The sequence below is a fragment of the Lissotriton vulgaris genome, chromosome 2_1, assembly GCF_964263255.1.
Source record: "Lissotriton vulgaris chromosome 2_1, aLisVul1.2, whole genome shotgun sequence".
In the NCBI taxonomy this organism is placed as follows: Eukaryota; Metazoa; Chordata; class Amphibia; order Caudata; family Salamandridae; genus Lissotriton; species Lissotriton vulgaris.
This window is the reverse complement of record NC_141687.1, coordinates 263,757,269-263,784,759: the sequence shown is the minus strand read 5'-3', so window position 1 is coordinate 263,784,759 and position 27,491 is coordinate 263,757,269.

Here is a 27,491-nt window from a genome sequence, read left to right as displayed (position 1 = left end):
GAAGAGATGGGTTTTTAGTGGAAGAGAGTTTGCGCACTTTGCGACCACGCCAAAAGAACACAACAACACCCGTAGAAACAAAAAAAGACGGGAAAGGAGAAGGAAACGCAAAGAAAGGAGGATGGAACAACAACAAGAAAACAAACCAGACATGGAAAAAGAAAAAACAGAATTAAATCAATCCATTGTAAATCTGTCGGATGTAACCTTAACCAAGGCGGAACAACAACTTCTACTACTAGGTCTTAATTTCTGTCCTGAACAGAACTTCAAATATGCTCCCACCAGAGTAGATGTATATCGTTTCATCCGAAAACTCAAATTGAAAAAATTCTTTGTGTTACAGAAACTAAAATCCACCTCTAACAAAGAAACAAATATTGGCATGAATAATATGGAGAACATGGCGCAACTTACTGCCTCTGATGTACCACTATTTCTCGATATGAATGACTTAGACAATGCAACCAGCTCTCAATCTTTGACCAATGATGGCGATACCAGCACACAAAAAAGACTAGAAAAAATTCAAGTGGTTCAAAAAGGTGCCAGTATCACGCCATTTAAAGGAAAATCTGACTTTGTACCGATCATGGCAAAAGATGCAGTAGATGTTTTTCAGGACTGTATAATTGCTGACATCAAAGACTTGTACAAAAGAACCAACAACTATAAGAAAAAGAAGTACAACGTGCAAAGGGCCAAATACTTTGAACTCATGAAAAAGTTAAAAGATAACCCCAATATTGTAATAAAAACTGCAGATAAAGGGGGAAACATCGTGATTTGGCCTAAATCTGAATACTCTGCAGAGGCATTAAGACAATTACAAGATCCTGCTTGCTACATTAAATCAAACAACAAAGAGTATTCTAAAGCTAATGATGTTTTGCACAAATTGCTTCTTAAATACCGCAGAGAAGCTCTCATCTCTCCAGATGAATATAAATTCATGTACAATGAGCATCCCGTACTGCCATCCCTGTACCTAATTCCAAAGGTCCACAAAGGAACAAAACCAATTCCTGGAAGGCCCATTATCTCCGCCATTAACAGCTGTGGAGAAAATGTGGGTCAGTATATAGACTTTTTCTTACAGAGTTGGGTCAACAAACTTCCAACTGTTGTCCGCGATACCACTGACTTTTTGGCCAAAATAGAGGATTTGGAATGGCAGAATGATATGCTTCTCATCACCCTTGATGTCGAACAATTATACACCAGCATCTCCCATGTGGATGGCTTAAATGCAATAACTCACTATCTTGGCCTACGACCTGTTGAAATGTATGAACACAATAAGGTGATATTAAGTTTGATTGATTGGTGTTTAAACAACAACTATTTTTCATTTGGTAAAGAAATCTGGAAACAATTAAGGGGTGTGGCCATGGGGCCTGTTTCTCCCCCAGCTACGCGTGTTTACACGTTGGCTGGTGGGAGGAGCGGGTCCTCAGGGTCTTACACCATACCTGGGTGCGAGAGAAGATTGTAAAATATCTCAGATATATCGATGACATTTTAATTGTTTGGCAAGGGGATGCACAAGAAGCACAATTTTTATTGCTGAAATTAACAACAATCCCCTCAATTTAAGATTCACCTCTAACATCAGCGCCAGGCAAGCAGAATTTTTAGATGTAAAGATATATATAGATGACAATAATCGCATCCAAACTACTTTACATAGGAAAGCCACGGCTGGCAATACCACACTCCATGCCACAAGCCTACATCCCAAACATACTATTCACTGCATACCTTACGGAGAAATCCTAAGGTTAAAAATAATCTGTAGTACTGCTGAGGATTTTAAAAAATGCACTGACGAATTGAGAGTACGGATGAGGGCTCGTGGCTATTCAGACCAGATTTTCAACCAAGCTCTAGCAAAGGCTGAGAAATTGCCTAGAGCAAGCCTACTGGTAAACAAGAATAATATGTCCACAAATGAGATTGAAACAGATGACATAGATTGTCCAAGATTTATTACAGACTACAGTAGCCAGGAAAATAAAATTAGACAGATTATCAACAGACACTGGTCTACTATTCAAACAGATACTGTTTTGGGATGTATGTTACCTGATAAACCCCTGGTCACGTTCAGACGGGCACAAAACATGGGCGCAATTCTAGATCAAAGCAGCCCTGAACTGCAACAAAAGCCCAATTGATTAATATCAGCAGGTTTTCGAAAATGTACTTCTTGCAGGGCTTGCAAGTTCGGAGTTAATAAGACCCATTATAGAACTCCCTTCTCAACTGCTGATATTCCGATCAAGGGGAGCCACACTTGTAAAACTGAATATGCCGTATATGTCCTGACGTGCACTTGTGGCCTCAATTATATTGGCAGTACAAAACAGCAAGTGCACGTCAGGATACTGCAGCATATCAGAGCTATCCTTCATAGCGACCAGGCGTATCCGGTGGCTCGCCATTTTGAGAGTACACATAATAAAGACCTTAATTGTCTCTCTTACTATGTGATAGCTTCTGTCCCAAAACCAAGAAGAGGAGGCAACAGGGAGCTCAAGTTAAGGCGATTAGAGTCGAGCCTGATCCTCGAATTCGACAGCAAATGGCCGAATGGTCTTAACAACACCGAGGATCTACGCCACTTTTTATAATCACTCGCTCTAAATATCTGTTATCTGTAACGAATATAATGAAATTTGGCTTCCTGTTGGCTCCTGAACAGCCCCCTAGATAAGTCAGGTTCCCTGTGATCTAGGGTGGCAATCTGTTTTCATTTATCACCTTAGAAACATCATGTTCATATGTGTAATCATAGTGGCTGGTCAAGTTCCTTGTCAGCCACTTTCATATATATTGCTCTACTTCTTCCACCATGTACATATTTTTCACTGTGTTTTAGGTATTTATTCATGTACCTTCAGATGTGGAAATCTTTTAGCACTTTTTTATATATTTGGTGACTTTTCTACAACTTTCAACATGATGATATATTTATACTGGTATTTATAGGTTTTATGTATGGTTTTAATCAGACCAAAGAAAAGGAGAAAAAGTCTAATTCCTCCTTTATGTCTAGATTGACATACATGCATTACATACACAGAATTTTATCATCATACACTCATAGCACTTTGTCTCCCCCCTTTTGGCTTAATTTCCCTCTATCCTCATTTATGCACTTTATTATCTCCATGAATTGCAGACGGCGATTCAATGACACATTGGTAATTGCACTTTCACCACTTATCCCGTTCCCCCATCGTTTACAGGTCGCAATATTTTGCACATTTTTAACATTTGCTAAGCATGGGCGAATTTTGCGAATCTCGTGTTCGCGAATTTTGCGGATTTGCGAACTCGCAATCCGCAAAATCCGCGAATTTTCGCGAATTTGCAGATTTTTTTTTTTGTGTTTGCGCTGGTTTCTGCCAGTTCGCGAGGGTTTTGTACAATGTCGCAAATTGCGAACTTACCTGTCGGGTCGCAAGTTTTGCGAACTTGTTGTTTCTACGTGTCCAGCCTGTTTGGGACACTCTTCTTCATCACTGCCACTCTCTGTCACCACTGCCACTCTCTGACTACTCATGCCACCCTCTGGCCCACCCATGCCACCCTCTGTTTCATCACAGCACCCTCTGGTTGTCCAGTCAGTGTACATTATTGTGGCAACGCAAGCACACCTTCCCTGCCTCAAGTGACCTGAATTAATTTGGGGCTGATTAATGTGTCACAGAATATTTTTTTAGCTGGCACCTGCTTCCTTAGTGCTTCCTGATTAGTGATCTTTTGCACTTGCTAAGTGCTTTCATTGTTGCAAAATTAGTTACAACACCTGCCCTGCCCCAACTGACAATAATGAATTAGGGGCTGATTAATGGATTTGAACCTCCAGCCTGGCTCCTGCTTGTCTCCCTTAGCTGTAATTCAGGACCTTTGTGGCATATGTGTAACTATTCTGAGGTTCAGAGCAGGGTCACATAATAGTTGCAACTGGCAACTGAACTCTGGAGGGGCCCCTCAGGAAGCACTACAGGAAATGGCTACTAATGATGAGCCTGAACTTTTGAACCTGGTAAGTAGTTTCAGTTTTGCTAAGATCGTATTTCTGCAATTTTGCACTTATTCGCGGGGCGCGAAGTTGTACTGGGAAGCCGCGAACTCACGCGAACAGTGCGAGCAGTGCGAGCAAAATCCGCTGCTCCCGGATTTGCGGATTTTGCGGGAGATTCGCGAATCTCGCGGATTGCGAATTTACCGAAAATCCGCAAAATCCGCTAGCGAAACGGATTTTCCGCCCATGCTTAACATTTGCACAAACAAAGGAAATAGGCATTATTTTAATTGTTCCCTATATATTGCGTAAATTTTGCACATTTGCTTTATTTGCACAGGCATTTGCCATGATTTGCACTGGGACTTATCCCAAATGTTCCATTATTATTGCGTGGTTTTGCACATCTACTATTGCTTGCATAAGCATTTCCTAATATTTGCACAGGGATTTATCCTGAACCATCTTGAATAGGAAATTATATCTGTTTACAATGTTTTGTGTCCATTGCGTAATTTTGCACATTGGCCATTGCCTGTTTAGGGATTCATCCCAGAAAAGTTAATGTAACTAATGCAACTTTTATGCTCAAAAAAATGTGTGAACAATTAGCTATTAGCAAATATAATTTATTTATATTTTGTTGCCCATGCACTTTCATATTACTTTGTATAACAATTTGATCAAGTATATATTCTTTTGTTTATGTCTATGATCATGTGACCGGAGTGTGAAGTGGCGGGAAGGCGGGCTTGCACTGCATTATAAAAATGAAAAAATGACGTTGAATCGATGCATGTGAACAAGGGCTTTGGAAGCCCGAAACGCGTCTTGCCCTCGCTGTTTTCAACCCTTGAATAAAACCATCTGTGTATCCAGTTCGTGGTCCGTCTCCTATTTGCCTGGAGGGTTCTGATTTTCACAAGAACCAATAGTGGCTGTTGTTGGAGTTTGCGCAGATATATATATATATATATATATATATATATATATATATATATATATATATATATATATATATATATATATATATATATATATATGCAAAACAACTCCTTCCCTTCATGCTCGCTTTCTCGGCTAAAGAAAAAGCACGGACCAGGTAAATGTTCACTGTTGGCTATTTATTCCTGTTGCTCCCAACAGTCGCCATGACGCATTTCGTCCCTCACAGGGGACTTGATCACATGACGCACTACTAGCACAGTGGTTCGTTTATATAGTTACCATTCTTTCAGTTTTTTTCACCAATACACACGTGACTTTGTGCTTAAAGTGATGTGAATAAATTTAGTAACACTTAGAGGTCATGGACATAGAAGAATGGCAACATGTGAAAATACAATTCTGTTGTTTTCTCCTCCCCTTATTGGTCATTCAATTTCTGGCTGCCTTGTCCATTACCTTTTAATTTATGGAGGTAATGTGGAAAATGAGGATTGTTCATTGTATAAATACATATAACTCATTATCTAAACATATACATATATATATAAATATGTATACAGATAAATAGATGAATAACATCTTGTTTGTTATAAATACATACATATTGACTTATGTGCAAGTTTGTGTATGCTAATACCGGTATAAATACCCGATTTCATTTGATACTAGTTTTTTTTAAACTTTCACAATCCACATTAATTTAATCCATAAAAAAGCAATGATATTCTTTTACTATTGCAATTACGTAGTCAACAATCCCCTGTGGTATTTCCACAAAATTAGGACCAAAAAAGTCTATCACCTTTCACTGTATTGCTTTTACTTATCCAATAGTGTTACCATGTGCAAAATTAGATTAAATGAAGTGTCCGGGGCCTATAACTTAACAGTGCTGAAGAATCTTTGAAGCTAAAATTATTAAAAGTATGAGGAGAGCGTTGGCCTTAATATACAACATATTGCTTTTTAATATCCATTAATTTTTAATAACGACGTCAAGTCAAGTCAAAACCACTTTATTCGATTAATAAAAATCATAAAAGTATGCTATACAAATTTTGTTTCTTTTAAAAATAGTATCAAAACATATAATTCCATTAAAAACAGTTAAAAAACAATGTCATCGTAAAGCTCAGTTAATCACTATCGAATATCGATAAAATTATATTAACTAGTTTTCCAACTCCTGTTGTGCTACCTGTCTGATCCTCCTAGTTCTAATAGACGCGACAAGAAAGCTTGCAACACTAAAACATGGTTACAGGGGATTCCATTAATTGTAAAAACAATAAAGCAGGTTTAGACTGTATGAATGCATTCTTTCAATACTGGAAAGATAAACCTTTTTCTAGCTTCATGATACAGGGGACAAAAAAACATAAAATGCATGGTATCTTGAGGGGAGAAATCATCACATTACAGCCATATCCCCAGGCCTACTCCAACCCTTTGAATCACCCACTACCAAATGGATCCAGTTAAAACAAAATGTTGTCAGTAGCCATCTTTGAAAAGGGATCGTAACAACGGAAAGATACGATTGCATGGCTAGTGATGAAATGAGCAAGAAATGAGCCCTGACTGTGGGCTTAGTTAACTCTTCAGATTCCCGCTCTAGCTCGCTGAGCTTGATGAAGTTTACTTTAACCCATTTAAGGTCAGCTTTACATAGACCTTCAGGATTGGAGAAAATCTCTGGGCGCCCCAATTTCCTAGTTGTCATTTTAATATAGGACAGCCAACGGATATCCCTCGTTTGATCTAAATTCATACAATCCTTCAGGATCTTGTGGTTCAGGGTGAGGTTCGAATTCAACCAGATTCTAATCCAGAGCAGTATTGGGGCCATGTTTATTATATCTAAAATGTAGCCTATCCCCAACTCAAGGTGGACCGAATGGCTCGCTGTCGATTGTGGAAGGCCGAGGAGGGCACGAAGAAATTTGTTTTCTTCTCTTTGAATAAGATCAGATTTAATATATCCCCATATTGCAGCTCCATACCTAGCAATTGATATTGTTTTTGCTTTATATATTGCTAGGATTGCTTCGCACGGTTTCCCCCCAATCTTTTAGCAAAACCTAGTATTGCCGCTGAGGAGCTTCTCACAGCTTTGACTTTAGTTGAGAGTTGCGGTGCCCAAAGACCTTTATCGTCAAAAACGACACCCAGGTAAGTAAACACTTTCACTCTTGAGATTGCTTCCTTGTTGCAATAAAAGGATTTGATGTTATTTTTTCTCTTGCCTAATGACATAATATGAGATTTACCGTTATTAATCACAAGGTCCAGTGATTTCATAAAATCCCCGAAATAATCTAATAATCTTTGTAAACCAAGGGGGGTCCGAGCCAGTAGAACGGCGTCATCCGCGCATAGGAGTACAGGGATGGGCGTTCCTCCCATACGCAGAATATCTAGTGACGCCGTTAACAGGTTTTCTTCCAGGGTGTTTATATATAAGGTAAATAACATAGGGGCCAAGATACATCCCTGACGCACCCCTCTGCCTGATTTAAAACTTGCAGTGCATTTCCCCTCCTGCGTCATCCTAATTGACGCTCTCAGGTCTCTATGTAGCTCGGCTAAAAAGTACACCAGAGGCTGGTCAAGTCCAAGGTCCAGCAACATGGTGCACAGTCTTGATCTATTGACTAGATCAAAGGCTGTGGACAGATCCATAAAGCCCAGAAAGATTGAACCCTCAGCTGCCTTTGTATATTTAGAAACAATTAAATGTAAATTCAAGCATTGGTCCTCCGCCCCCCTCCCAGATCTACAGCCATACTGGGCGTTACATAAAATGTCTTTGTCCGTAGCCCAGTCTGTGATTTTGGCTAGGATAACCTTCCCTAAGATTTTAATTGAGGAATCTAGTAAAGATATTGGCCTCTGGGATCTCCCCTCTGGCCCTTTTTGAACACGGGGATTATAATTGATTGTGACCATGATTTTGGGAACCCTGTGGCAGTCGATGTGTTGAAAACATTTGTCAATATTTTTGCCCAGTATTTTGGATTAGTCTTATACATGTCCGAAGGCACGGCATCAGGGCCTGGCGCCTTACCCCCTGCCGTTCCCTCTATTGCTTTCTCAACCTCCGTCGTATTAAAGCTGATAGGTAACAGCGGTGGATCAGAAATTGGTGCCTCAAAGGATTCCAGCTCAATGTTACTTCCATAGATTTTTTCAAAGTGGGTTAACCAAGCCTCCTCTGAGATGTTGACTTCTACAGAGTTTTGGGTACCACTAAACAGAGGATTGTTGACAATTGCCCAAAACTTGGAACTATCTTTCATGGTTGCTTTTTCCATTAATGCTGCCCAAGCATCTTGTTTAATTTCATTTTTCCGAGCCTGGACTATTAGTGAGTACTCTTTCCTTAACTGAGCTACCAGACTTTTATTCGTAGGTGTCTTGTTAAGTGCCTCTTTAAGTAGTTTGTGAGCTTTGGTGCATTTGTGATCGAACCAGCCAAAGGCGGATTTTGTTTTAACTCGGGTATTAATTGTAAGTTCTTTAGCCACTTGCTGGCAGATAGCTTCTTATGAAGCTATTACGTCCCCCCCAAAAATGAGAGGGTCTGCACATATTTTTAGTTCCGACCCAACCTTTGTTGTAATGGTGTGAAGAAAATCTTCAGGGGTAACCTTACTCCATTTTAATCTCCTCCCTTGATCTTTTACTTTTAAATCAACTTGCACTAGTACCAAAGGTGTTTTATTCAGGAGGGAAAGACCATTATCCAGTTCGATCACTACCGGGTTGTGGTCGCTAAAAGAAGAGGGTATAGCATTATAAAAAATAATGTGGCTTAAAAGTCCTGGGGATAGAAATATGTAATCTATTATAGATTCACAGTCACTAGCTCTGTACGTTGGAACACGGTTATTCTCATCGATAAACCCCGCCTCAAACAGATCATTATTGGACAAAAGTGCCCCCAATGCTTCCCCCTTGGAGCTATGTTCAAAATGTTGAGGGGTTGTGAAAGCAGGGGCGTCACTGTCGCTATATTGGCAGTTTAGATTACATAAATGTACATTAAAATCACCCATCAGGATATATTGAACAAAAGTGGTTTGATTCTCCTTATAAGTAATTAAAAAATTTGACAACGAATGCAAGTGCTCGTTTGGGGACTCCCCTTGCAATGAATTGTAACAATTAATGAGAATTAGTTTAGTGTTATTTACCAGACTTACTTCTAATATTAGATAGTTATGGGAAGTACAATCAACCTTTTTAACACTTCCTGTTATGTTTACTGAGACCAGAAACATAAGCCCCCCTCTATCTCTCCCTGCTGACGAGCTCAAAGCAGGTACATAGTAAGATGTAAAACCATTAATCCAAAAGACGCAATCCTTAACCCAAGTCTCTTGAAATGCGACAATGTCATATAGTTTCACCAAATTTAACCAGACATTATCATCCCTTTTGGACCGAAGGCCAGCAATATTCCAACTTAACATTTTTACCTTTTCCGCCACGCCCTCAGTGATACTTGCACATTTAGGCTGGGTATTATTATAGGACATTTTTACTTGTGCAGATTCCGTGCGTCCCTGGTCAGCCAGTCTCTCCCCTCCCTGTTCTTCAAAGACCTCATGGACCTCGCGTCAGTCACACGCCTCTAGACCCGAGAGTAAATCGAATCTATTTTGTGTCATGACATTGGGCCCTTCCCTACAGCAATTTTCGACATTATAAAAGTGTGAAACTACAGGGGCTTGAGGCACAGTAGGAGTAAAAGGTCTAGATCTCCCGGGATTAGGGGGAGCTTTAATTAAATGCATGTAAAAGTAACCTAGTGGTCGCACACAAATACTGTTTGAATCATAAACCAAAGAGGCTGCCCTTAACAAAACTGTAGCGGCATGTTGAGGGTATTTAAAATTTACAATGATGCAGTCCCCACTACAAGTCTTTCTGGACGGGCCAATCCAGTTTGCCCTTCTTGTGGACAGTATTTGGTCGGAAAATTTAATTGGGAAGCCGCATCTCCTGTTCAGCCATGCCACTGTTTTGTTTTTTAAAGATTCGTGTGGTTCCTCCTGTGACTGAGCAGAATGGTAATCAGGAGGCCGGACATTGGTTAGGACAACCACATAGGGTGCACAATCAGGAGGAAGATGTGAGAAGCGACTTTTCTTTGGCTGTCTGAATCCCAATGTGCTATCTGGCCCTGGAAGATGTTGTTTAGTAGTACTAGATATTGTAGTAGGGTCAGGGGGCGAAACTACCCTTGCAGTTGTTTACTGGCTTTGTTGCTGCAGGTTAACTTTACTAGTTCCCTGCTCCACACCAACAGGACCCTTAACGACAGCCTTCACTCTCTCGACCGAGGCCAAGTGTGTTCCTAACAGACCTCCCAGCCTCTTAACCTCTGCGGTGACAGAATCTAATTTGAGCACTAGGGGGCTGATGATGTCTTCCATCTTTGCCTAAATCTTAGCTTCTATAGTGCAGACCAGTAAAGCAAATTGCTCTGACCTTATGTTAAAGGTGGCTGCACTATTTCCTTCCTGTAGGTCGGTTCCAACAACACGACCATTTTGGACTGATTGGGTAGTTTCTGCTCTTTTTTTACTGTGCTTACCCCACGTTTGGGTTGTAATTTTCTGCAGGATCTCACTGGTCTAGGAGCTGGCGGGACCTCCTTTATCTCTTCAATGGAAATATCAGGTAATTCCTCCTGCAACTCGGAATGAACCTGAGCTTCAGCCCTTACAACCACCTGATTGCTCAAATCAAACGTATCATCAGTTAGGATTTCAACTGGGGGATTAGGGATATCTTGGGGTAAAACAGGTGGTCTCCCTAAACCTAGCGAGGCTCTCCTGTCTTTATTGATTTTATCTACCACTTTTACCAGGTAATAGTCCATTGTGCCTGCACCAGGTACAGCCTCTAAGTTTTAGCTTTAGACATGGTCAAGACTTAAAAATAATAATGGCTTTGTGATAGATAAAAGAACAAGCGTGCAAAAGAGAGTAATATGCCCTGGTACCAAGGTTACATGTATGTCCAGTATGTTAACTAGAATAGTACCTATAACCCCAGCCAAGTTCAAAGAAGATACAAAGTCTCACTTGGGCCAGAGTATCGTGTGTCGCAGAACCAAGATCCGTGGTCCGGCCCGGCCTCCTTCGGCCCCGGACGGCCACAGACGATCCCGCCCTTGTCCCGGGCTTCTCCCGGTGCGTCCCGTGCGCGTCTCGCGGGGCGAGGATCCCGACAGACCTTTATGCGCCCCTTTATGCGGGCTTGACGTGTGCGGCATCCTCGCCGGTCCCGGGATACTTGGGGGATGTAGTCCGGCCCCTCGGGTCGGTCGGCGGAGCAAAGCCCGGCCCAGCAGCAGCGGCGGAGCAAAGCCCGGCCCAACAGCAGCGGCGGAGCAAAGCCCGGCCCAGCAGCAGCGGCGGAGCAAAGCCTGGCCCAGCAGCACACCAACGGAGCAAAGCCCGGTCAGAGTTCACAGGTTCCCTTAAATGATAAACCTGATGTTGTTAACTATACTCTTCACCATTATGGTTTTTATCCAAGAAGACTGGCATGTAATTCCTCTGTGGCATTCATCCCTTTCGGGTGTTTGGTATCGAGATACAATATGTAAAACATTTCTAGTTTACAAATAATTTTTTCTCGGTCACCTCCCCTTTTAGTTAATTGGACTGATTCTATAAGAAAATATTTAAGATCTTTGGAATTACCCCCATGGACTTCATTAAAATGACGTGCTACTGGGTACGCCTGATCCTTATTCTTGATGGCCCTTAAGTGCTGGAGTACCCTTTTGTGTCCCTGCAGGATGGTGCTTCCTACATATTTTAGCCCACAAGGGCACTCCACCACGATCTGTTTTACAGTTCAAAGACTTTTCAATGTTTCTTGTTTGGCCTCCAAACGGAGTCTCATAAGATGTAGTAGTTACTCCGTGTTGACAGGCTTTGCAAGTCCTGCACTTGTGGAACCCATCTCTGTGATTCAACCATATTGTTCTTTACTGGTGTACCAAAGGGGTAATTTTTGGCTAATACATCTTTCATTGAAGGGGCCTTACTGTAAGTAATGGACGTTTTTTCGAAACCGCTCCCCCAATTACCGAATCAGCACGAATAAGCTGCCAATTCTTGTTAATGATGCTTTTGACTACCTTTTCTTGTTTGCTGAATTTCAAAATAAATCTTAAATTCTCAGTATCATTTGCTGGTTAACTTACACTTAATTTCTGTTTAGTCAATAAATTCTCCCTAGATATTAAATTACTCTTTGGAAGGGCTAGTTCTAAACATATGTTAGTGTAGCCTCTCTCCTTAAATCCGGATATGCAATCATTTTGTGCCAGTTTTAAATCATGGTCATTGCTGCATATTCGTTTTAACCGCCGCAATTCACCGTAGCGAATAATTTGTATGAGGTGACCCGGGTGGGCACTGCTGGCATGCAAAATTACATTGCCAGCAGTGGCCTTTCTGTGAAGTTTATCTCCATTTATGTATAACTCTACATCTAAAAATTGTACTGTAGTTTTACTGATAGATGCAGTGAATTGCAGATTGAGTTGGTTAACATTGAGATCTTTCTCAACTATTTCTGCTTCTTCCTGAGTACCCTGCCACACCAGAAAGAGGTCATCAATAAATCGCCACCAGGCCTTTACATTGTTATTCATATACTTGGTGTATTCCTTCATGAGAACCAGCTCCTCCCACCAGCCCATGTGAAGACATGCGTAACTGGGGGAGAAGCTGGCTCCCATGGCCACACCTCTTGACTGTTGAAATAATGAACCTTGAAAAAGAGAAATGTGTTATATATATATATATATATATATATATATATATATATATATATATATATATATATATATATATATATATATATATATATATATATATATATATATAGTGAATACTAATAGTGTTTCAAAGACTGTATGCTTGGTACATTTAAATAATATTTAAATAATGTTAAACTAGCTCACATTCAGTCTGACGTCTTTGCATTCTGGGACTTGTAGTCTTTTTTTATAATAAAAAAGATTACAAGAACAGAAAGCAAATGCAAAAACAAGACTTGGTAAGGTTGTATTTGTGCTTTTGTATCTTCTGTACCCTAGAACATATCGCCTAAAATTGCCCCCTTCTCACCGTCACCCTGGCCCCCATCCACTGCCTGAATAACTTGGACTACTGCCAACTCTACACTTAGGACCTTACGATCCTACGAGTAGACCAGACTGGGGCTGGTGCCCTAGTGCATTCTGATTCAGGCCTCTTAAATGGCTGCTGTACTGCGAGAATGAGGGGCACAGCAGGTGACTCGAGCAAGTACAGAACTTCTGTCCCTGATGGGAGAAGAGAGCTGGTGAAAATTAAGCGAGCACCAGTGTGTCAGGTTTGCGCTCATCCGACCCTCTTAAAAAAACGGGCCATGTATTTAAATTAGAAACAAGCATTTGCAATGCAATAGGTCTCGCATTAGGAAAGTTTGAGCTATTGGTCTTGTAAATGACACATTTTTTATTTATGTGTTGGTTTTGAAAATAGCGAAATTAATAGCTTTGCCATTTGCAATGCCAATACTTTTATCATTTGCAAATGTGACACCTATAGCATTTGTAATGCAACATGTTTTGTATTTATGTGACTTAGATGTATTGATATTACAAATAACAATGGCTTTTAATTTTTCTAAATAATTAATACTTAAATAAAAGTTATTGTAATTTATAATGGCAATAGCTTAAACTTTTGTAAATAACTTTTGTGAAGATTATGTTCAGTGTATTTTATGGTAACGAAAATCCAAGAACAGAAGTGAAATATTAACATCTGTTTATGACATTTGTAATAAAGCTTGAAACATTGAGAGAAAATATTTGAACCAGTTGTTGTTGAATGGTTGCACAGATTGATGCTGTGTTGGCGCTCAGGGATGTTGTGGTGGCGACGAGTGATGCTGTGGCGTTCAGTGATGCTGTGGTGGCGCATAGTGATGTTGTGGTGCCCCTGAGTGATGCTGTGGTACCCCTGAGTGATGCTGTGATGATGCAATAGATAGTGTGAGTGCGATAGATAGCTAGAGGGAGGGCGAAAGATAGCTAGAGGGAGGGCGATAGATGTAATGTAATGTAAAAATCACTTATATAGCGCAAAAACTGTCACCCTACGGGTACCCTGGCGCTTTTAGAAATGGTGATGGTCAGCACGTTACCAGCCCGTAATAGGCAGTAAAAGAACTAGTTTTCCATCCTAGGAAACAACCAGGTTTTCAGATTCTTTCTGAAACAGGTCCATGAACTGGCCTGTCTGATGGTCTGGGGCAGCTAGAGGGAGGGCGAAAGATAATTAGAGTGAGGGCGAAAGATAGATAGATAGAGTGAGGGCGATAGATAGATAGCTTGAGGGCGATAGGTAGATAGCGTGAGGGCGATAGATAGAGTGAGGGCGATAGATAGATGTGTGTGGTTGTGTGTGGTTGTGTGTGTGGTTGGCTTTGTGTGTGGCTGTGCGTGTGGCTGTGCGTGTGGCTGTGCGTGTGGCTGAGCGTGTGGCTGAGCGTGTGGCTGAGCGTGTGGTTGAGCGTGTGGTTGAGCGTGTGGTGAGCGTGTGATGAGCGTGTGGTGAGCGTGTGGTGAGCGTGTGGTTGAGCGTGTGGTTGAGCGTGTGGTTGAGCGTGTGGTTGAGCGTGTGGTTGTGCGTGTAGTTGTGCGTGTAGTTATGTTTGTGTGTGGGGTGATGTTTGTGTGTGGGGTAATGTTTGTGTGGTTGTGTGTGTTTGTGTGGTTGTGTGTGCAGTTGTATGTGTGTGTGTGCGTGGTTGTATGTATGTGTGTGTGCGGTTACAGAAGGATGTATGTGGAAGAGAGCAGCAGATCAGCACAGCAGAAGAGAACAGGGAGTTAAAGAAGGAGGCGGGTGGAAGAGAATAGCAGATCGGTACAGGAGAAGAGAACAGAACAGGGAGCTAGCGAGGGAGGCGGTGGAAGAGAGCAGCAGATCAGTACGGAAGAATAGAAGAGAACGGGGAATTAGAGAAGGAGGTGGGTGGAAGAGAGCAGCAGATCAGCACAGCAAAAGAGAACAGGGAGTTAAAGAAGGAGGCGGGTGGAAGAGAGCAGCAGATCAGCACAGGAGAAGAGAACAGGGAGTTAAAGAAGGAGGTGGGCTGGAAGAGAGCAGTAGATCAGCACGGTAAAAGAGAACAGTTAGTTAAAGAAGGAGGTGGGGTGGAAGAGAGCAGCAGATCAGCACTGGAAAAGAGAAGAGAACAGGGAGTTAGAGAAGGAGGCACAGTGGAAGAGAGCAGCATATCAGCACGAGCGAAGAGAAGAGAACAAGGAGTTAGAGAAGGAGGTGGGTGGAAGAGAGGAACAGATCAGCACAGCAGAAGAGAACAGGGAGTTAAAGAAGGAGGTGGGGTGGAAGAGAGCAGCAGATCAGCCCAGGAGAAGAGAATAGAACAGGGAGTTAGAGAAGGAGGCGGGTGGAAGAGAGCAGCAGATCAGCACGGGAGAACAGAACAGGGAGTTAAAGTAGGAGGAGGGTGGAAGAGAGTAGGAGATCATCACAGGAGAAGAGAAGAGAACAGGGAGTTAAAGAAGGATGTGGGGTGGAAGAGAGCAGCAGATCAGCACAGGAGAAGAGAACAGGGAGTTAAAGAAGGAGGCGGGTGGAAGAGACAGAAGATTAGCACAGGAGAAAAGAACAGATTTAAATAAGGAGGCGGTGTGGAAGAGAGCAGCAGATCAGCACAGGAGTAGAGAACAGGGAGTTAGAAAAGGAGGCGGGAGGAAGAGAACAGCAGATCAGCATGGGAGAAGAGAACAGGGAGTTAGAGAAGCAGGTGGTGGAAGGAAACAGCAGATCAGCACAGGAGAAAAGAACAGAGTTCAAGAAGGAGGCGGGGTGGAAGAGAGCAGCAGATCAACACAGGTGAAGAGTACATGGATATAAAGAAGGCGGGTGGAAGAGAGCAGCAGATCAGCTTGGGAGATGAGAACAAGGAATTGGAGAGGGAGGTGGGTGGAAGAGAGCAGCATAACAGCGCAGCAGAAGAGAACATAGAGTTAAAGAAGGAGGCGGTTGGAAGAGAGCAGCAGATCAGCAGAAGTTAACAGGGAGTTAAAGAAGGAGGCGGGTTGGAAGAGAGCAGCAGATCAGCACAGGAGAAGAGAAGAGAACAGGGAGTTAGAGAAGGAGGCAGGGTAGGAGAGCGCAGCAGATCAGCACAGGTGAAGAGAACATGGATATAAAGAAGGAGGTGGGGTGGAAGAGAGCAGCAGTTCAGCACAGGAGAAGAGAACAGGGAGTTAGAGAAGGAGGCGGGGTGAAAGAGAACAGCAGATCAGAACAGGAGAAGAGAAGCGAACAGGGAGTTAAAGAAGGAGCTGGGGTGGACGAGAGAAGCAGATCAGCACAGGAGAAGATAACAGGGAGTTACAGAATGAGGCCGGTAGAAGAGAACAGCAGATCAGCACAGGAGAAGAGACCAGGGAGTTAAAGAAGGAGGTGGGGTGGATGAGAGCAGCAGATCAGCACAGGAGAAGAGAACATGGAGTTAAAGAAGGAGGCGGCGTGGAAGAGAGCAGCAGATCAGCACAGGAGAAGAGAAGAGAACAGGGAGTTAGAGAAGGAGGTGGGTGGAAGAGAGGGAGGGCGATAGATAGATAGAGGGAGGGTGGGCGATAGAGTGAGGGCGATAGATAGAGGGAGGGCGATAGATAGAAGGAGGGCGATAGATAGAGGGAGGGCGATAGATAGAGGGAGGGCGATAGATAGAGGAAGGGAGGGCGATAGATAGAGGGAGGGAGGGTGATAGATAGAAGGAGGGCTATCGATATAGAGGGAGGGCGATAGATAGATAGAGTAAGGGAGGACGATAGATAGAGTGAGGGAGGGCAATAGATAGATAGAGTGAGGGAGGGCAATAGATAGATAGAGGTAGGGCGATAGAGTGAGTGAGGGCGGTAGAGTGGTAGAATGAGGGCGGTAAAGTGAGGGCGGTAAAGTGAGGGCGGTAGAGTGAGGGCGGTAGAGTGAGGGCGGGCGGTAGAGGGAGGGCGGTAGAGGGAGGGCGGTAGAGGGAGGGCAGTAGAGTGAGGGCAGTAGAGTGGTGATGGTGTGTGAGAGGGTGAGGGTGTGTGAGAGTGAGGGGGTGTGAGGGTGGGTGAGGGAGTGTGAGGGTGAGGGGTGTGAGGGTGTGAGTGTGTGGGGGTGTGAGTGTGCGGGGATGTGTGTGGTGTGAGGGAGTGGGGGTGTGAGGGAGTTTGAGAGTGAGGGGATGTGAGGGTGAGGGGGTGTGAGGATGAGGGGGTGCAAGGGTGTGTGAGGGTGAGAGGGTGTGTGAGGGTGAGAGGGTGTGTGAGGGTGAGAGGGTGTGTGAGGGTGTGTGAGGGTGAGAGGGGGTGTGAGGGTGAGAGGGGGTGTGAGGGTGAAAGGGGGTGTGAGGGTGAAAGGGTGAAAGGGGGTGTGAGGGTGAGAGGGGGTGTGAGGGGGGTTGAGGGTGAGAGGGGGTGAGAGTGTGTGCGAGGGTGAGAGTGTGAGTGAGGGTGTGTGAGGGTAAGGGTGAGGGGGTGTGAGGATAAGGGTGAGGGGGTGTGAGGGTGAGGGTGAGGGGGTGTAAGGGTGAAGGTATGTGAGGGTGAGGGTGTGTGAGGTTGAGAGGGTGTGTGGGTGAGGGTATGTGAGGGTGAGGATGAGGGGGTGAGTGAGGGTGAGGGGGTGGGAGGGTGGGTGAGGGGGTGAGAGGGTGTGTGAGGGTGAGAGGGTGTGTGAGGGTGAGAGGGTGTGTGAGGGTGAGTGAGGGTGAGAGGGCGGGTGAGGGGCTGTGAGGGCAGGTGAGGGTGAGTGAGGGGCTGTGAGGGTGAGAGGGGGTGTGAGGGTGAGAGGGGGTGAGAGTGAGTGAGAGTGTGAGAGAGTGTGAGTGAGGGTGTGTGAGGGTGAGAGTAACGGTGATGGGGTGTGGGGTTGAGGGGGTGTGGGGTTGAGGGGGTGTGTGGGTGAGGGTATGTGAGGGTGAGGAGGTGTGAGGTTGAGAGGGTGTGAGGTTGAGGGGGTGTGAGGTTGAGGGGTTGTGAGGGTGAGGGGGTGTGAGGTTGAGGGGGTGTGAGGTTGAGGGGGTGTGAGGGTGAGGGGGTGTGAGGGTGGGGTGTGTGAGGGTGAGTGAGGGTGTGTGGGTGTGTGAAGGTGAGGGGGCTGAGGGGATGTGAGGGTGCTGAAGGGACGTGAAATAGCGTGTCCCATCTGTAATGTACTGGTCGGTGAAATAACGTGTTTTGCGAGTGCTGAAGGGGACCTTATAAGTGTTGAGTCACAGATATTGGCAACGTTTGTAAGGTATGTTGTAGAGCAACGTATCTGCTGTGTTCAGTACTGTAAAGTTTGTGTGCAAGTTGTGCTTAGTATAGTGACGTGAGGGCAGTGGCATGGTGTGGAATGTCGTGGTGAGTAGTGATATGATGTGTAATGTTTTTAAAATTAAATACTTTTTTTGTTGTGTGCTATTTTTCTATATTTACTGCTCAATAAAATATTAACCTATGGACGGGCTGGAACATTGTGTATGGTATTTCCACCGAAAACAAAGTGAATGCTCTTTGTTGTACTTACTGTACTGCAAATGCTGGTAAATGAAAGCCAACGTGAATATCTATTTAGCAGTGAAACTTGTATGTGTTTGCGCATTACCTTGCAATCCGCACCTTCCTTTAGCTTGCAAATCCAGTAAGTGAGGAAGGGGGCGGGAGTAAAGACAGCAGGGACAATGGGCGTGAGTGAAGAGATCACGGACAACTTTGTAAAGAGGGCACGGGCAACGGGCGGGAGTAAAGAGATCACAGACAACGGGTGGGGGGCGGGAGTAAATAAGGCACGGACAAAGGGCGGGGGAGGAAGTAAAGAAATGACGGACAACGGGTGGGGGGCGGGAGTAAAGACAGCAGGGACAATGGGAGGGAGGCAGGAGTAAAGAGATCACGGACAACGGGTGGGGGCGGGAGTAAAGACAGCAGGGACAATGGGCGTGAGTGAAGAGATCATGGACAGCTTTGTAAAGAGGGCACCGGCAACGGGCGGGAGTAAAGAGATCACAGACAACGGGTGGGGGGCGGGAGTAAATAGGGCACGGACAACGGGTGGGGGGAGGAAGTAAAGAGATCACGGACAACGGGTGGGGGGCGGGAGTAAAGACAGCAGGGACAATGGGAGGGAGGCAGGAGTAAAGAGATCACGGACAACGGGTGGGGGGCGGGAGTAAAGACAGCAGGGACAATGGGAGGGAGGCAGGAGTAAAGAGATCACGGACAACGGGTGGGTGGCGGGAGTAAAGACAGCAGGGACAATGGGAGGGAGTGAAGAGATCACGGACAACTTTGTAAAGAGGGCACGGGCAACGGGCGGGAGTAAAGAGATCATAGACAACGGGTGGGGGGCGTGAGTAAATAGGGCACAGACAACGGGTGGGGGTCAAGACTGATTTGCATAATGCTGGGTCTGAACTGAGGTGGCATGGGGAGCACAAGAACAATGGATTTAATCCAGATCTGTGACTGGGGGTCAATGTATGAATCATTCAGCATTCCATCCATCATTCAGGTTATAAATGGTCAGCAAAGTTCGTAAAGGTTCGTGCATGAGCAGCATGGAAGCAGAGATACGTATGCTTCATACATGTTCAGAGCAGATGAATGTCAGCAGGTCATACATGGGCTGTTACTCCTGGTTCATACGTGGTCTGGTTTGGAAGCTTGTGGGTTACACATTGTATGGCATGGATGTCCATGGTTTATACATGGTACGACATACATAGCAATCATTTATACTTACTTATAAGCGGTGTCAATTATCCATACGCAGTCACTATGGCTGTTTATGTCTCATGTGGGACCAGCAGAGATGTCCTTTTGTGATACGCAATCAGCAGTGACGTACATTGTCTATACATGATAAGTGGAAGTGATTGTTGGCAGATTATAAGCCGCCACGAAGGTCACGCAGGGTTGATGCACACTGGGCGTTGACGTACATGATGTAGACATTGTAAGTTTGGTTATCCATGGTTTATGAACGCTTACATTGATGTATATGTATTGTTTATACTTAAGGAGCATAGAGGTTTATGGTTTATTAATGGTCATACCCAGGTCCGGTAGCTCAGTGGACTAATGCGTCCCCTCCAGGAGTCTGTGTTTGGGCCAATGGCCAAAGGTCCACTCAACCTTTCATCCTTACAAGATTGATAAAATGAGTACCACTGAGTTGGATAACAAACGCACCTGTTATTTAGTGCCAAGATGTCTCAGGGGATGAATGCGTGATTGATAAATGTATGATATGCTATGGTATGTTATGGCATGTTATGTCATGTAATGTTATGCTATGTTATGTTATGTCATGTTTTGTCATGTAATGTTATGATATGCTCTCATGGAGGGATGTTGTTTATATAGACTTTAAATTAATTTCAACACTTTATATACTTTATACAATGTCAGCCTGGACGCCTGTCACTTACCTTTGTTGGTCCCGCCCATTTCAGCTGGAGGCTCAGCTCACACTCTGTATTTACTGTCTGTGCTAACATGCCATTCACATGACCTTCACATGAGCAAGGGTCCTTCCTGTCCTCTCCCTCCATCAGCACTGGCAGTGACAGTACCAGGTGCCACTGTTGTATTCGCAGCCCCGTCCCAGGGTCATGCTGCAGACCACGTGACATGCACGGGCAACGGGCGGGAGTAAAGACAACGGGTGGGGGGCGGGAGTAAATAGGGCACGGACAACGGGTGGGGGCGGGAGTAAATAGGGCACGGACAACGGGTGGGGGCGGTAGTAAAGACAGCAGGGACAATGGGAGGGAGGCGGGAGTAAAGAGATCACGGACAACGGGTGGGGGCGGAAGTAAAGAGATCACGGACAACGGGGGAGGGCGGGAGTAAAGACAGCAAGGACAATGGGAGGGAGGTGGGAGTAAAGAGATCACGGACAACGGGCAGGGGGAGGAAGTAAAGAGATCACGGACAACGGGTGGGGGGTGGGAGTAAAGACAGCAGGGACAATGGGAGGGAGGCGGGAGTGAAGAGATCACGGACAACGGGCGGGAGGGAGTAAAGAGATCACGGACAAGGGGGAGGGAGTAAAGAGATCACGGACAAGGGGGGGAGGGAGTAAATAGGGCACGGACAACGTTGCATGGAATACAAAAGGAAGAGAAAGCACGCCTGTTCCTCTGGGAAAGGTGTTGTTGCAGCAGGCCTAGGCAAACACACCGCTCATCCACCAAGGCCTGGAAGACATTGGGGCCGAGGTGACAAGGAAAGGGGTCAGAAAAAACACAGAGCTCCTACTGCTCCAGCAACAGGAAGGAAACAACGGACATGCACTGGTAGCCGTGGGCTGTAACGGAGCCCCTAAAAACACAACTAACCACCCTAATACCGATCATCGCTCAGTGCCTGCCTTCCCAGTGCGGCCCTGGTGAAGGGAGGGAGCGAGCGAAGGATAATGTCGTGATCGTGCGAGCATGCGCCTCAGCTGTACGGGCGCACACTCAAAGTCACGCTGTGCGTGGTTCCGTGTACCGTGAGCGTGCACATTGGACGTCTAGGAAACTCGTCATCTGCTAAGCCATCCGGAAGATTTGCAGGTTCGTGATCATGGAGAGCCCCGCCTGCTGCCAAGCCTGAGCCGCTGACACACACCTGAGGAGGAAAGACCGGCCTGGAGAGCAGCGGGGGAGTCCTGAGTCAGCCCGGTGAGTAGGGGGGACGTGTTTTTTGGTGCATCAGGCTAGCAAGACAGAGATGGGCACTTGGAGTGTATGGATGTGCGTGTGTGTGTGTGTGTGCGTGTGAGCAGGTTTGGGGGGTGCGCCTGTGTGTGTGAGCGTGTGTGTGCTTGCGTGTGTGTGGTTATGCGCGCGCACGCGACTGAGAGAGGCATGGCTGGCAATCTGGAGATGTGCACAGCTCCAGGGGGCGGGGCATGCGCGTCAACGCTGTGAAATCGCTGCGCGTGCCCCTGTCTATGTCCCTTGAAAGCCGACTTAATAACAATAGGTCTCGAGCGAGACCTAAAAAGGACCTTGAAACAGTCAGCAAAAAAACAGGTCTGCCCGGGAAAATCCGGGATGTCTGGTCACCCTAGACTGAATGCCAAGAAACTAGAATCATGCAAACACATTTATCCCAAAAGGTTTTAGAATGTTTTGTTGCTCACCTAGCCTTACTTCTCTAATCGTGAGCATGCACACCTCTTTTTAACACCTGCACGCATGCTCAAACCAGACAGTACCCGAAAACCGGGACATTTATGCAATTTAGAGAAAAGTGTCGGGACACCATGACACTTCTCCAAAAACCAGGACCATCCAGGGAAAGCTGGGACGTATGGGCACTCTACTCCCAGGCCACTGAGTGGCGGCTGATAGCTGCAGGGTCACGCTTTGCACGCGACAGGTGCCTGTGTCCAGGCACAGTGCGTCCATTGAAGCGTGGGGGCGTAGCCCCCCCGCCCGCGGCTCACTCGGAGTTTTTGAACTTAACTAAACTGAATCAGTTTACTTAAGTTCAAAGACGCCGAGGGAGAACTGACAATCATGTCAGTTGTGGTATTCTAGTCGGTGGAGTAACCGGCTGAACTCGTCACGCTCACGTGACTCCAGTTAAATAAATAGCATCTACGCACGCACGTACGCCAGTTGGGCGACGGCGTGGAAGACGAGAAGCAACTCATAACGGTGTCCGTGTCTTTATTATACAGGGCCAAAGTGTTAGCCCCACTGCCCCCAGTCCGTCACTTCCTTAACGTTTTGTCTGCCCCACACGACACAACAGCTGGCGATGAGGGTGGGCGTGCCCTTGCTGCTTTGTCGCCACGTCTGCCGTGAGGCGGCCGCGAGCTCTGCCTTTGGCTCCCGGCGCTCGTGCCCGGCAGGCCCCCTAGGTGCGGCTGACTCCGTGCGCCGGAGTGAAGGAAACTACACCGCGGCTGCGTCGGCAGCGCGCGAGGACACCAGGTGAGGCGCGTCGGCCCTCTCACTCGAGGTACTGCATCGGCCTGCATCAGGCCCAGCGCCACGTGGCTCACGGCGAGTGGGGGAGGGGCAATCCCATCTACCGCGCGGATCTTTCCACCACAGTGCTCTCCTCATCTGCGGGTGCGGAAGAACTACATCGAGGTGCCAGGCCCCACAGTGCCTCCCTTCACCAGGGGAACAGTGCTAAGCTCCACCCCAGCACCAGGCCACCCAGACCCACGATGGCAGCAACCAGGGGTGTGCAGAAGGAACAGGTCCCCATATAAACTCAGACACTGGGGATTAATAAGCACAGCAACCACAAGAGTCATGGACAGACACATCGTCTCTTTCACCCACACATCTACAATCAGCCTATTCGCTTCCCAACAAGCATTGGCCACACCAACCTTCCAAAATCTCCACTAGAGGGGCATCTTACTTACGGAGCAGCGCGTTGGGTCAGGACCAGGGAACGGCGCTAATTCCTATCCATACAGTAACGCATCCAGATTCACGTCATGGCCACGATACCCCCCATTGAGCCATTTGTGGTTGAGGGCTCCCCGTCTTCGCTAGCCCCCAAGTGGAAGGACTGGGTGGGCTGATTTGATAATCTTCTTTGAAGCCACCAAAGTTCACAAGGATCAAAAAAGGGCCATGGTCCTTCATCTAGGAGGCAAGGATTTTCACCATATAGCAAAAACCTTAGTGGAAGCTACTCCAAAGAACCACCACACGTTAATCAATGCCTTGAACGCGCATTTCGAGCCCATGGCTAACCAGGACTATGAGAGGTTCATATTCAGGCAGGCGAGACAGTTGCCAGAAGAGTCGCTAGACACCTATCATGCATGCTTAAAGAACCTTGCGTCCACGTGTGGGTTCGCTGACATCACGGAAGAGTATCGCGGCCGGATCATTCAAGGCTGTTCCTCTGCCAAACTGCGGGAACGAATTCTAGAAGAATCCGGCAAGTCGTTGGCGGACATCCTAACTTTGGGGCGTACCAAGGAGCTATCGAAGGTCCGGGCTGCGCACATGGAGGCCGCCCTTCTGGCGCCTGTGAAGGCTGAACCAGTCAACAAAGTGACAGTTAAATCCCCGACGAAATGGGCCAAGAAGGGTTCTGGAGCACCTCCGACGGGATAACCTTAGTCGTGTGGTTACTGTGGGGGAATACCACATCCAGCGGCAGAATGTCCCGCAAAAGGAAAACTGTGTTTGGGCTGCGGATGCTTCAATAACTTCGAAAAAGTCTGTCGAGCGAAGAAGTACCGGAAGCGACACCAGGTTGTAAATGCTGTACCGGAAGGGGACCCGAGCCAAAGCGACATGGATGATGATGAGGAGGAAGAGCGTACGGTGCACAAGGTGCACATGATTGGCTCCGCCACGCGTAAGGCCAGAAGTCTACCTCAGTGTGGCATCCAGGTAGGCACCCAAGACGTCATGGCAGTCGTGGACACAGGAGCGACCATCAACCTGATGGCCTCCGCCCTGCATCAAACTCTAGACCCATCGCCGGTGCTACTTCTGTCAGCCATCACAGTGTTCGCATATGGACAAGATACCCCCTTGAAGATTAGAGGGAAATTCAAGACCTCAATATCACACGGAGACTGGTCCATCACCGCCAATGTGTTTGTATCAGAAGATGGACAGGGCATGCTATTAGGATGCAGGGCGGCTGAAGACCTAGGAGTGGTGTCATTCGCATTCGGAGTCCATCAGGAATCTATTCAACAGCTGTTGATGGAATTCGCCGAGGTATTCAAGGGCATCGGAAGGTTCTGAGGGAAGGAGGTCCACCTTCACATTGACAACACAGTACAACCTGTAGCTCTGAGACACTGCAGGATAGCATTCCACCTGCGACCGTTGGTCGAAGAAGAACTTAAGAAGCTCGACAATGCGGGAATAATAGAGAAGGTAACATGTCCAACCCCATGGGTTTCGCCAATCGTGGTCACGCGGAAACCCAAGCAACCGGGGGCGGTGCGGATCTGCGTGGACATGCGGCTCCCCAACGCCGCTATCAAGCGAGAACGCCATATAACTCCTACCATCGATGACCTCATAGGTGAAATGGTGGGAGCGTGTTGGTTCTCCAAACTGGATCTGCGATCAGGCTACCACCAGCTAGTACCAGATGAGTCCTCCCGCAACATCACCACGTTCTCTACGCATCTAGGGCTCAGGAGATATACCCGCCTGAGTTTTGGGATTTCGAGTGCAGAGGAGGTCTTCCAAAATGTGATACAGGAGCTCATTGCCGACATCCCAGGGGTGATCAATGTCAGTGATGACATCATGATACACGCGAGGACCATACCGGAGCATAACAGACGTCTGACACAAGTACTACGGAGGTTACGAGACGCAGGGCTAACTCTGCATCTGGAAAAATGTGAATTTCTGAAGCGGAAAATACAATTTTTCGGCTACACGTTTTCCATTGATGGGGTGAACCTTGACCCAGAAAAGGTGAAGGACATCAAAGAGGCTGCACCCCACACCACCGTCACAGAAGTCCGAAGTTTCCTTGGGATGGTGATTTATTGTGGAAGGTTCATGCGAGACCTGGCCAACTTGACACTACCTCTGAGGGAGCTAACCAAAGAGGCCACGCCTTGGAGATGGGGCCCGGAACAAGATAAAGCATTTCGGGACATCAAAGAGGCTCTATCAGAAGCCACCACCCTGGCAGTCTTCGACCCAAGGAAATTGACATTGGTGGCTGTAGATGCTGGTCCCGTCGGACTTGGAGCGGTACTTATGCTGCAACAGCGAGCAGACGAGGACTGGGCTCCAGTGGCTTTCGCCAGCCGGTCCCTTACAGAAACAGAGCAGAGATACTCTGATTGAGAAGGAGGTGATTGCAATACACTGGGGGTGCCGGCATTTCCACCTATATGTATATGGAAAACCCTTTGTCGTTGCCACTGACCACAAGCCACTGGTTGCGTTGTTCACAGAAATCTCCACTAAGCCTCCGCCACGCATTGAAAAGTGGATGCTACTGCTCCAAAACTACAACTGCAGGGTGGAGTACCAACCCGGGTCTCGCAACCCTGCAGATTATTTATCACGACACCCGCGAGCAGCCACCCAGGAAGAGATGGAAGATGCAGCCGACACAGAAGAATATGTAAGGTGCATCACTGCCCGATCATGTCCGTTGCCCATATCTATAGAACACATTGCAGATGCCACTAGTAAGGACGACTGCCTTCAAAGAGCCATAGTGGCCGTGCAAAGAGGAAACTGGCACAAGGCAAAAGAGGAGTGGAAGATCCTGACTCCGGGGGCACAACGCATAATGGACAGCTTGTACCACGTGCAAAAGGAGCTGAATGAGGATCACACTGGATGCCTACTACAAGGACACCGGCCGGTGATACCTTCTTCCCTAACGGATCAGGTCGTTCAACTGGCTCATGTAGGCCATCAAGGTATGGTAAAGACGAAATCTCGCCTTCAGACCAAGGTGTGGTTTCCTTTAATGGACGATCTGGTCGAGGCCACCGTTCGGTCCTGCGCAGCATGTCAAGTGACCGGAGAACTTTCCAGACCAGCCCCGATCCTGGCGGAACCACGGCCCAAATCTCCCTGGGCATGTGTCAGTCTTGACTTTTGCAGTCTTCCCGATGGACGCCACACAATGGTGGTAATCGACGATCACTCCAAATATCCGGAGGTGGAGATCATATCCACAACCAGTGCTGCCGAAGTGATTCAGAAGCTAGAGAAAATCATGGCAGCGCATGGGCTAATACAAGAACTAAAGAGTGATAACGGCCCTCCATTTCAAGGCCAGGAACTAGCCAACTACTTGAATGCACTAGGTATCCGACATCGGCGAATCACTCCAAGATGGCCGCAAGCCAATGGCGAAGCCGAAAGATTCATGCGGACTCTTAATAAGGTAATCAGGATTGCACATGACAAGGGCCACTCTATTGAACTGGCTATCTTTACATTCCTAAGGAACTATCAGCAGACACCCCACACCACCACGGGTGTTGCTCCAGGACACCTGCTCATGGGTCGTGTGGTCATGGATTCGATACCTCACCATCCGCGATGGCGGCATGCATCTCCTGATGAATGTCAGGACGAATCCCGACGTCAGAGATCACATGCGCAAGTCAGTCAACGGAGAAGGGCCCAGATGCCCCAGATTGCCCATGGGGACCTAGTATTGCTGAAGAACCGGGTCACCAGTGGTAAATTCCAGCTTCCCTATGAGTCTGACCCCTGGACAGTAGTTAGTGTCAAAGGCACCAGAGTCACTGCTACCAGAGGCAGGGAAATTGTAACCCACAATGTGCCCCACTTTAAAAAATACCAACTTAATGGAGCCAGCGCGACGCACCTCGGTGGCAATGGAAAGTTTGCAGTCCCCGGTCAGTTCACAGTCCCCGGTCAGAGACACTGCCAGCCCTCAGACCCTGATGGATATGTCTCTTCCTAATGAGTA